The sequence below is a fragment of the Agelaius phoeniceus genome, chromosome 13 (assembly GCF_051311805.1).
Source record: "Agelaius phoeniceus isolate bAgePho1 chromosome 13, bAgePho1.hap1, whole genome shotgun sequence".
In the NCBI taxonomy this organism is placed as follows: domain Eukaryota; kingdom Metazoa; phylum Chordata; class Aves; order Passeriformes; family Icteridae; genus Agelaius; species Agelaius phoeniceus.
Window position 1 is genome coordinate 15,762,682 of NC_135277.1, and position 12,482 is coordinate 15,775,163.

Consider the following 12,482-nt stretch of genomic DNA (forward strand, 5'->3'; position numbering starts at 1 on the left):
ACCCATTTTGTTCAAAAGTTATTCACTTCTCTCTGACTGAAAGATAGAGAGATGGCATGGCTGAAAGACCTCCTCCCAATCTTGAGAAGCCAGGCTGAAATACAATGAGACATGTACAGGTGACACAGTTTTAGTGACAGAAGGAGCACTGGACACTCCTGCAGGTAGGGTGAATGGTGCTATGAAATGAATCATTCCATATCTTCCCAAAGCCTTTTGATTTTGCCATGGGGGTTGATACTGTGGCACACAAAATTTTTCATGTGAACACAAATAGCTCTTTCCACTCTCACCAGAGCTGGTACTTAGTAGGTTAGTATGTCAGTGGGGAACACTCTGCATTGTATATCAAAGTCTAATAAATCTCAAATACAATACTTGGAACCATAGAAGGATCTCAGCATAAAGCCCTGTGTCTGTTCCAAGACAGGGAGGAGGAGGAGGAGGAGAGAAAGGGAATTTATAACTTTTTCTACAACTTTTTTCCTTCTTGATTTTGGCTGAGAAACAAGATTTAAGAAAGGGTTTGGATACTTGGCCATAATTAAAAGCCTGGGAAGAGCTTCTTTGTAGGCTTTTTAACTTACAAGCATTTGAACAAATTGCTGTATAGCTCCCTAAACTGTTTGACATTTGCTCTTGTTAGGGCAAATTACGGTTACATCTACTTCTGACCCGGATATTTTTTGAAAGCCTAAGTTGCTTTCTACTAAGTTTGAACAATTGCATGTGCTAAATGCTTGTAATAAGTGCAGTGGCCTGTTAAATTAAGCCTGAATTTATTCAGAATATGTTAATTTTATGAATACTTTTGAATAAGTAATTATCATTTTGCCTGAAGCCTGTCATTTGGATGCTGCAATAATTAGGGTGCCCATTAGCCGGATTTCATCATCTAATAACACAAAGTAAATACAGAGGGAAATTGAGGAGAAAAAGTTGAAGAAGAAGATATTGGGATAAGAATTTAAAATATATTTCTCTATAAGCAAGACAGGAGTTAACTGTTAAGTTTCTGGAGCTGATTCAAGAGAGCCCCGGTGCCAGCGTTCCTCTGGCAGGCAGCAGCCGTCACAGCTGGGTGGCTGGAGGCAGAGGCAGCCCGTGGGGATGGCAGGGGGCCACCACTCTTTGTCCTGGGAACAGCACCAGCCTCTAATGGCAGCCCCATAACATCCAGCTGGTGAAGAGAACAGTTCACATAGCTGGTCCTAAACAGGAGATCAAGGAAAAGATAAGAACCTACAAACACCACGGTGCTCAGCAGCTGGGAATAGTGTGAATCTCCCCCTCACTCAGCAGTCCTGGAGGCACATAATCACCCTGTTACACTGCACTCTGGGCAGCAATTTTAAACTTATTCCTATGAAGTCGCATTGTTGCTTTGCAAGAATTTTATTACCATAGTTACCCACATATATGTAAAGGTGCTTATTAAAATGAGTTTTCTCTCTGTAGTTTGGACAGATGTTCCCAGTGGAGTGCACTGAGTTTCTGCACTGTCCAGAATTTAACAGAAGATGGAAGGAGCTAGCTGGCTTTGGAGGGTTATCCATGGCAACAAAATGTGAGAAGGGCTCATGGAGCAACAGGGATGCAATACACAGAGCCAGTGCCATTCAGCAGCCTGAAACTTGCTTTTGGTCAAGGAAGCAGCTCTTGCTCCTCCTCTGCCCCTGCCTGAACAGAGTCAAGATATGCCCTTCTGACTGAGTCAAGGAACAAGGCTCAGGAATGGAGGAAATGACAGGAAGGTGAATGGTCAGGAATTGCAGCCATGAACAGAAGGCATTTGTGTGGAATACACTTTTATCCCTTCAAAATAGATGCAAGGGTGTCCTTACATTTAAGGATGTCTTACACAGCTTTTTCACTCCACCTAGCTGAGGTTTCAGTCCTGCAAGTTGTGTTCAGTGCTGCTCACCTGACAGGAAGATGGTTCCTTGCTCAAAGCTGCCCAAGCACACACACACTTCAGCACTAGGAGATCTCAGTGCAAGGCTGCTCAGGCAAACTATGGTGTAGGCATAAAGGATTTCTTTCAAAGTCCATTTGGAGAGTGCCAGCTGCATTTCTAACTCTAAAAATAGCAACAGTGCTTTTTCTTATATGTGACTTTTAGGGCATCATTTGTCCTATATTGGTATAACTACTGTCTTCTCATGCATAGTGTTGCAAGAATAGCCAGAAGGCATTCAGCCTGCATGAGCCTTCACCAGAGATGTTTTCTCCACAACACATGGCAAAGTCCTCTATTGTTTCTGGGAATCTTTGTAGCTTGGATGCATTATTCTGCTGTCTTGTCTTCCATGTGCATGATAAACTGGGCATTCTTGTCTATTGTTTTACGAAACTGTGGCTAAGAAAATGAAATGGCCTTTTATTTTATTTAGGCAGCAAAGTGATTTATGAAAAAACACATCCACTTCCCTGATGGAAAGTCCATGTGTGCTTTAGGCCCCCAAATGGACTGGGCTGAGGCCATGCCTTTGCCATAGTTGTTACCACTGGTATTACTGGAGTGCACAGGAGGACAGAGCCCCTCTACTGCCCCCAACTCCACTGTGCTATATGCTGAACAAAGATGGTTTGAGGCCCTCCTAAGCTTCAGCCTTTGTAAACACTCTGGGACAATAGTCCTGGGGACAGAAAGATACACTCCTCTTCCCCATGGGGTTCAAATGATCCACATGGAGGTTGTCATCTCTTGAATTTCAGCAGTGAGCTGGAGGGAAAGGAGGGGGATTTAAGCAGCACAGAAAGAAATCATTCACACACCCTTGCTTCAGTGCCTCCCCTCTCAGCTCTCCCCAGAGCAAAGCCTTTCTCCAGAGCCACACCATTTTCACTTCACCAGGTTTTTGGCCTCAGTCTGTGTCTGGGAAACATTGCCCCATCTGTTGGGGGGTTGTGTGTCTCAGGCAACTCTCACTTGCATGAAATGAAGCTGTGCTCAGCTTTATCTGCAGTTACAGCTGGGTGCATCCACCTTAGTTGGGCAGCCATTGGCTGAGGTTGGCTGAGCCTCTTGGCTTCATCTGGTGAAAGGTAAATGACTGAAAGGATGAAAACAGGTTTTTTAATTGCCAAGCCACTTGAATCAATAGGGAACTCTGCATGCTACTATGTGTGGTCTCCATGGACCCCATATGAAAGATGAAGGCAGCTGTGACCGTGCTTCATCACCCTTGCCTCAATCAATAGCTACCAGCTTTTTAAGGTCCCAAAAGGTGTGAGTAAATCTCTGCTGCACAAAGTTAGCGTTTCCTAGCATACAGCCCATTGTCCTGACTGAAAGGATCTAAAAGCCCTTATTCTGTGAGGGTTAATGACCAGATGTCCCTGCAAGGAGCCCCATCAGCCCTGGGCCTCAGTGCCAGAAATTAGTACAGCTGATTTCAGTTCCCTTTGCATCCATGTTGCAGCTTGGGTGGCAGTGTGAAGCATTTCACTTGGGTAAAGGAGCCTGTGGGTGCAGGGATAATCCCACTGATGTCCTGGGAGAGGACTGGAAAGAGACTGGTGGTATTCTATTATGTTGCTCCTAGTCTATGAGAGGATGCTTCAGAGGGATGCAAACTCAAACCCTTCCACACCTGAGGGTGTAGTAGTGCATGGTTCAAGTCCATAAGTGTAGCACTTTCTCTGCAGCAGTCCCTCTTATAGAGTGAGTGCTTGTGTCAATGTGACAGTGCCAGCAAAGTCTGAATCAGACTGTCCCCTTGTAATAGCAAGGCTTTAATAATGCCTGAACAGGACAATTGCACTGTCTGTGTAAAAACAATAAGGACAAGTTTATGGACTGCAGCAGTAGATGCTTCAGCACCTTTAACAGGAAGGGAATGGGCACTGTACTTTGGAGAAATAAACAAAGAAAAAGTTGCCTCATAGGGTGTAGGTATATGACACATTTAGGAGACTAATATTGATCCATCATTCTCAAAGGGCCATTTCAATGTCACCATTTTCATGCAGAAATCTAGCAGTACATTCTTTAACTTAAAAGAGCTCTCAGAGTAGCTGCCTTTCTTGTACTTTTCTTTCACTCTGTCTCATTGTTGATCCCAGAGCTCTGGAGGCTGTGAGGATGCTTCACTTCAAGGAAAACACTGACACTGGTATCCTGCTCTCCACATGGTGTATTATTGAAAGTACAACTGGATAGGGAATTTAGTTAGCACAGTATAACCAGGGTATGTGGTAATTACTGGAGCATCATTATTGGTCTTATGGCATATTTTTAAAGTTATTAATTAAAGCTTTTCTCTTCCTTTGCACATTTAGAATTTTGAAAAAAAAAATTCGATGCCATTAATAAATCTTTAGTCCTTGTAGCCAGCAGCAGCTTAGCTTTTGGAGAAAGAAAAGCCCTGGAAGTGTTCCTTCCACGCAGTTGTGCCTTGCAGGTGAGCCTGTGTGTAAGGACAGATCATTAAGGACTTGCTGCTCTGGGATGGAGGCAGAAATAAACTTACATATGCACAGAATATGGAGCACAGATCAATCCAGCCTTGATTCAGTCTGAGTGCAAGATTAGTTTCTTTTGAAATGCCATCAGAAAGCATTTGCTCAAAATGTAGGTCACAGCAACAAAGGCTGTGGGAGGGATTGACTGAAGGCAAAAGGAGTGAAGCTGAAATTGCCTATGTTCAACAGCTGTCTAGGTCTAAGCCAGATGTTTGCAACATTAAATATTCTGTGGCAACAGAGGTTTGTAGCAATGTAGACCCTATAGTGGGAAGAAATTGAATTGTGCATTTCTGTAAGTCCACACAATGACTTCATAACTCTCTTACTTGTGCTATTGCTAAAAGTCTCTGCTTCTCTTCATGCTAAAAGTGTGCCAAACACTCATTTTCACAGCTAGCTCATGTTATGTTTTTTCTAGTGCCTTACTTCCTTGCCCTGAATAAAATAATTGTTCTTTGAGCTCAGTACCTGAACCAAACATTGAAAGAGATTAAGATGACCAGCCAGTACCTGAACCAAACATTGAAAGAGATTAAGATGATCAGCAGATGATGGGAAACAGAAAATGCAGCTAGACTCACTCCACATAAACAAATATTTTGAGGTGCACTGCTCAGGCAAACTGATTAGTTTGCCAGCTGTAGGTAGAGCTACAGAGGAAATGAAAAAGGTGGAGTATGCCGAAAACTGCAGAGGGAAAGAAACTGCAGCAGGGTACACTGATTCATAATGCAGCAGGGGAAGAATGAGGTTTAGACATGAATCTGCTGGGTTTTAGGATTCTTGCTTCTTTGAGAGACAGTCTGTCTGTGAGACACTTTCTATACTGTCACGCCAGCAGTGGAGCGGAAACTTCTTTTTTTAACAGGCAGGAGGAGGGGGGAAAGCCCTGCATAAAGCCCAAGCTCCCATAAGTGGAAAATATCATATGTACCTTTTTAAAATCCTTCAGGATGCAGCTGCAGATAATGAAGACAAATGATTCCTTCAAAATAAAGATAATAATGGAAACAGGCTATGCCTAGAATTCACCTCAGCTTTAGATTCTGATGGCGACAAAGGTAAGAGTATAAAGGAGCCTCTTAATACAGTAAGAGCCAGAAACAGACAAAAACTGTAAGGATGAAGGGTTACTTAAAATCTCCAAGAGATGTATACAAAAGAGTCTGAGGCAGGAAATCATCACTGAGATCATGAAAGCATGAACAGTCATGATGAATATCAGAAATACTTTGTGACCTACCTTTATTTGCAGATAGAAGGAGTAGCATCTCTAGTGCCCTCTGCAAAATTAGATATTTCAGCAAACAGCATTAAGTGGAAAACAGTAAGAATGTTTTCAGAAACACATTTCTTTTTGTCAAGAAACATCAGTCAGGCCCCAAACTTCTCCTATCAGCAAGGAAGATTAACTATGAAAACTCAGTAGGTTTAGGGTAGTATTTCTACTGAAAAAGCAGCCAATTACAGAAAACATCCCAGTAATTTTGGCACTCAACAGTATTACAAGAGACACAGGAAAGTTTGTTCCAAATACCTCTTCCTGTTTATGTGATGCCATGAGCTTCATTCAGATGATATAGAAAATGCCTGCTTTTGGTAAGAGCTTTTTGGCAGCCTGGAGATTCTCCTAATCCCTGAAAGTAATGAAAAGGTGTGAGAGAAAGAAATCTAAACTATATGCACTTCTAAAACAGAATACTGGTCACCTTATCAGTTCACACTTAATGCTATCTGATAACACAGCAAGGCTGGAGTGTCTTTTTGTGTTACTTCCTCTGATTTTTAAGAAAATTTGGGACATAATTTAAATTAAACTAAATAGAAAAAAAAGCATATTTTCAGCCAAAAAGGGAACTGAGAAAATTCAAGGATGGGGTGAACCATCTGGGGAAGTAGGAAGCCTGGTTCATTTCTGTGGAACTCCTCAGAGCATTCCTGGATGATTCCTGCCTGAGCCCTGGTGAACCCTGAGCAGCAGGGCAGGCCTGTTCTATGTACAAAACATACCAAGCTGTCACTAAGGTCTGGTAAGAACAAGGCTGTAGGTGTAAGGGACACGCACCATTGGAATAGCTGTACTTAGAGATCAGTGCTGAAAGAGCAGCTGGCAGCTTGTATTAATAGGGTTTAATCTGTTATCCAAGGAGAATGTCCATATATCACAGGAGCCTGTGACCTCCCAGAGGGAGACCGACTGCTAACTTCACTAGGATGGCTTAGAAATCAGGCCCTTCAAGGCCTCTCCTCTACTGATTCATCATTTTAATCATTTACTTTTGAGAATCTATTTCACACCTGACCTTCAAACCTCAGCCTGCACCTTTTTAAATTTGCCCTGTTAGCTCTCTTAGACTTTCACACATTTGCAAAAACCCCCAGAGTCACAGTTTTCTTTAGAAAACCTGCCTGTACCCAGCGGTCTCTGGCACGCAGGGCAGTGCTGTGGAGGCAGAAGGGCCGTGCCACCGCTCCTGATGGTCACTGGTACTCTGAGCTCCCTGCCAGCTCTCAGATGCTGAGGCCATAGCAGCAGGAGCAGTCTCTGTTCCATGTGCACAGTCCATATTGCAGTGGGCTCTGGGACTGGAGGCAGCAGTACATTTCTGCTAAACAGAAAAATACTGCTACTAAGAGAAGAAAGACTTTCAACTGTGATTAACATTTTATTGCCTGGGCGGTAGGTATCAAAGGGCTTTTTGGCTCTTCTGGAGCCACTTCAGTCCAGTTGGATTAAGATCAGCACAGCTGTTCCCCAACTGACTTTAAAAATGCTTCCAGTAAATGCCACTTCCTGCTGTTGCTGTCCCTCCTTCTGGAAGCTGCATCATCCTGCTTAGCTTAGCTTAAATGCCTGCTCTTCTACTCCCTCCTGCCCCTCCTCTTCCTCTTCCTTCCCTGTGTGTTTGCTTTAGACCCAACAGTCTCCATCCCTATATCCCCTGCACTTCCCAGCAACAACCTTCAGCACAACAGTGATGAGTGGCATGGTGGGGGTTACTAGTAAGGAAATGGAATTGCCCACAAGAACAAGTGGGGCTGTGAGTGTGAGAGATGCCAGGTTACTCCTGCTCTGCTCTCCCTTCTGCACTGGGCTTGGGCATCAGGTCTGGATGTTCTCCTTGGCTCTGCCTGCACTGATAGACAGGTGAACTCTGCTGGAGCCAGCCAACCCCCTGTGTGCCAGGGAGGTGCTCAGCAGAGGCAGGACAGCTATTTCCTTGGACATGCCATGTGGAGATGAAACTTTCAGATAGTGAGGACTGTAAAACCAGCAATAACAGGTGTTTCTACTTCTGCTGTGGACAAAGGGGTGCAGAAATCTTTGGTAGCAAAGTAGGGATGAAGAGGGGCAGGAAGACTCTAACTGCACTTGGAAGAGAGTGTAAATCGAAAAGAAAATAGTTCAGAGTGTCTGTGCAGAAGAAGCCAGGCCAGCAGAACTGGAGCAGTTCCTTTTCTGTTAAAGAACTGCAGATGGGTGATCCCAGTGGGATGCTGAACAACAGAGTGACAGAAGTAGGGTTCAGAGTTGTCTAAGCTCCCTTGATATCTCTCTAATGCGCTGCTCTAGCCTGGATTTCACTCCATCCCTAGGATGCAGATGCCATCTGCAGGAGCCACTCGATCCAGCCTCCTACAAGCTACAATAGCTGTGAAGATCTAATTCTAATAGTCAAAGAGATGACAGAAGAGAGACTCCATCTGCCTCCCTGCCTGCACCCCAGGAAGGAAGCACAGCCCCTTTTTGTGGAGAGAATTGCCATGGTGGGTGGCATGAAAACCACCTCTCTCTGCCAGGGACCAGGGATGAGGGAGATTAGTTTGCTCAGGCACCCTGCCTATTTTAGGTGTAAGTTGAAAGTCTCTCCTTGTACAGCTGAGGGCTTCCCACCTCCAGAAGAAGTGTGTTTGACAGTATTTAAGCAGAAAGGTTGGGGTTGTCTGCTCCCACAGCAGATTTCTCTCCCAGTATGCCTCATAGGTCTGTGGGACTCGTACCCAGTGCGAGGACCCAGTACTTGAGGACCATTTTCTCAGACAGAGGATACAATTCCTAGCTCACACTGTTGGCAGTTTGTAGGAAGGGGGGGTATGGTTTTGAGTGGTCATTAGCTTCAGGAGTTGGGGATTATCTTGCTAAAAGCCTCAAACACTTCACTATATTAAGAAGTCCTGAGTACACCTCCAACACCTCTCTGTCCTTTGGGTCACAATGACTGAGCTCAAAGCACAACTTGCTGCAAGCCACATCCCAGGTCTCCAGAAGACAAACACAGAAAGTGGCTTGTCCTGCTGTGGAGGTTTCCATGGATGACTGAGGACTGTCAGTGTGGATGAGCAGTTAGAAGCAGTTAATAGCAATCAGCAGTTAAAAGGAGTTTTAACACCATCCATACTTCCCTTATGCACTAGGGAATTGCAGTGCCTGGTGCTGAAGGGTGTTACTTAATGATTGTTCTTGCCAACTGTCACTAAATCCCCCAAATTTCTTTCTTGTGGATGTATGCAGCGTGTTCCCTGCTGCCATCCCTCTCTGAGGGGATGGAGCTCATGGCCTCTGCAGCTGGGATGCACCCAACAGTGGTGCCCAGCATTCCACCTCTACTCCAAACCTCGTCCCCACATCACCTTCTTCCCTGCAGGTGTGAGAAAAGCCCCTAGTGGTACTTGCCTAATGGAGCTTTCTCCTGCAATGAGTGAGGAAAGAAAGCAATTTGGCTCCCCAGGGCGTGTATGAGCACATGGCAGGTGACCACTACCTTCCTGAGAAGGAAAACAATTGTTCCCAGAGGCCAGCAGTGCCTGAGCTTGCAAAAAATCCTGAAGTAAGAAAGCTGAACTGTGCCTCCCATCTCCCTTTGCAGCAGCGTTGAGGAAAGAAGGCAACAGATGCCATCCATTTAAAACAAGCATGTCAGTAACAACCACAGCCTGAACCAAACCAGATGTGATCTCTAGGGCTGTTAAGCCTGATACTGCACAGACTGCTCTAAGAGCTGGGCAGTGTAGCTTGAGGCTCCCCAGTTGCTTGTTGCACTTCCTGAAATGAAGACCTCAGGCTCACAACTCAGAGTTCAATTGATCTGCCATCAGCACAAAAGAGTCCTTCTTCTTCCTGACATCTCTGGGAAAAGACTTTGCACTCACTTAGACTCTGTTGAGTAACTAGAAAAGGCAATTTTTCAAGCTCCCTAATGATACAGGAGGCCCAACAGTGCTGCAACCTGAAAATAGGTGCCTGGTTTCAGATTAGCAAAGGTTCACCACCCTATTCCTCTATTACATGATGTAATTGGAAGTAAGCATGTTTACTGAATTTCACTTTTGGTACTAATGAACTCTGCACAGCAAGGCTGTTCTCCCAAACACAGTTTCTGCAGGATCTTGTACACAAGCACTTCTCTCACATGTGAAAATCATCTTGAACACCTTTCCTCCACCTGGAGAATAAAATGTACTGAGCTCAAGTAATAAATTTTGAAAAGCAGCTTCCATGATACTTGAACCTGTTCATACACCCAACCTTAGAACAGTTCATGTGCTATCTCTAGATATTCATGAGACAGCATTATCATCTGATTTACTAAGAGTCTGCTGAATGCTAGGGAGGGACTTTTAGAGGGGTGTTAGAGTTGTGTACTTCTGTTTAAATGGCAGCTCTAGTAAGAAAAGACTGATTTTTTAATTTGTGTCAGCATTTTACTTGAAAAATTATGACAGCAACTTGAATTGCCAGCAGTGAATCAATTAGTAAACACCAGTCTGAGATAACAAATATTCCAGGTATGAGAAATTCTAGGTAGTGTTATTTCTTAGTGGAACCTTAGCATGAGTAAGGAACCTGACTTTTAGTGTCTTTCATGACATGGGCTCAGACAGCACAGACTTGTTGCCATACCCTTGTGTCAAGAAGAAAGGCTTTTTCCTCTGGCAGTTATGAATCTACCTACTTTGATATAAGGGACAAAAAAGCAAAGCTTACATTCATATTCTTGAAGATAACATGGTAGCACTGAGGATAGTGTATTCAAAAAAATTAATTTACAGAAACAAAGATTGTATCTCAGGCCATATGGTGTCAAAACTAAATATTCAGTCATGTTCTTACTGAAGTATCCAGTCTGCCATGTTCTCAGTTTACAGCCTAATTCCTGTGGCTTTGCTGCTGTGGCACAAGACACAGGAGAATGTGACCACTTGATTTTCTTCTTACAAATTGTGCAATCTGAATTTTACAAACGCTTCCTTTCAGTTTCTTACTGAAATGTGACAATGTCAAAACATCTTCGTGATCTTTTCAATCAGCTGCCCCAACTCTGACTATGCATAGATTGCTGTGTGTCTTACCCGCTCTGTACCTTCACCTATGGATTTTAGACTCGATTGGACTGACCTAAATTTCTTAAGTAAATATTCTAAAGAGGTTTCCCAAATTTTCTTTCTAAACCTCATGCATTCATTCAGTTGGAATAAAACCAGGCTGCTGTGTTATTTTTTCCATCGATGGGTAGTTATGAACAGTTTTACTCCCTTCTTCTAAAGATCTCTCACTGCCTCACAAGAACAGTGTAAGATTTAGTGCAGCTGAGCTTCAAGTACAGCAGTCATATGGAAGCCAGGATTAGAAGCGATTTTATTCAAAGGGCTGTACTTCAAACTCCTGAATCAACCTGCTTCTCCTGCAGAGGAATGGATGCTGTGGATGCTGTCTGGTTGTCACTGCTATTGCCTTTCATCTGTCTTTATTGGGAAAATGGAGGAAGACACAAAAGAAGGGCACAACTAGAAAAGTGTCTTGCACTGCACTGGGTTCTCTCTGGCTTGCTGTGGTCTCTTCTGTGTGACAGTGCTGTGGAACACAGACCTGAGAGCAATATTTAGCTCAGCTTTTTCCACAGCAAAACTGCTTTCCCTGTTTGAAGCCTGAAATATGGTGAACAGCAGTATTGAAATTCTCTCTATGGAGTGACTGCCTTTCACACAAGTAGCACAACGTAATTCCCTCTACTCACATTCTCTTCTTCACTAAGACTCTGCTTAGCCTGCTTCTGTCAGCTCTAATTACAAACCAGCGATACCCATCCCCGCTTTCTTCTGGATAAGCTCTCCCTTGAATTTGACTTATTTCAGGATGTTGGATGCCAGCTGGGAAATGGAAAATACATTCTGGAAACTGCAAAACCATCTTTCTTCCTAGACAGTTACACATTTCCTTAAGGGACTTAATTCTAGAAGAATCACATAAAAAATAGTAAGCAGTACAGTGCAGTAGCTCAGGTGGTAATAAGCAAAAAGAAAGAAAATTTTCATTATAAATTGAAAGCCAAACATTGTGTTAAAACCAAATATATATGCAATTTGCCTTCCAAGAATCTGTCTGGTGTGTAGGAAGGGCACAAACCTCTAAATATTTGGGGTTAAAGGATTTTACATGTGAGCAAGAAATACTCCATGCTCCCTAAAATTCCTTTCCCTGGATGTACCTGACACACCGAGGTCAGCCAGCAAAGGGAGATAACCACCAGCTGTTTATTCACTGGCATCCTGAGCCCTGCAAGACTGGGGTGTCTTTGGCAAAGGAAAACAACCAGTGAGTGATGGTGCAGCACACCCCTGGAGACGCTTCTTGTCAGAATTTGTCACGAGACAGAGCTCCAGCATTTGTCTGCCAGCACTTCATTTGCTTGTCACCACAGCTGCCAGCACCAGCCCCAGACACTCCTGCCCGGTTTCCATGGAGCTCACGTGTGGCCAGCATGAGAAGCAGCCTCGTGTGCTGGGGCGAGGGTCTGGGCTGGGTTCTGTCATGGGAAAGGACTGCACTGATCCAGCAAGGGTAAACTACCCCGAGATGTCACACATGAGTGATCTCTTCAAAGACATTCAGCTTTGGGCACCCTGAACGTGCTTTACACAGCGGAATTTGGGGAGCCCCTCTAGACACATCGTGGCCACATTCTCCACCACCTTTCCACCCATCCCATTCCCTCTTCCTGCAGTCTTGTCAG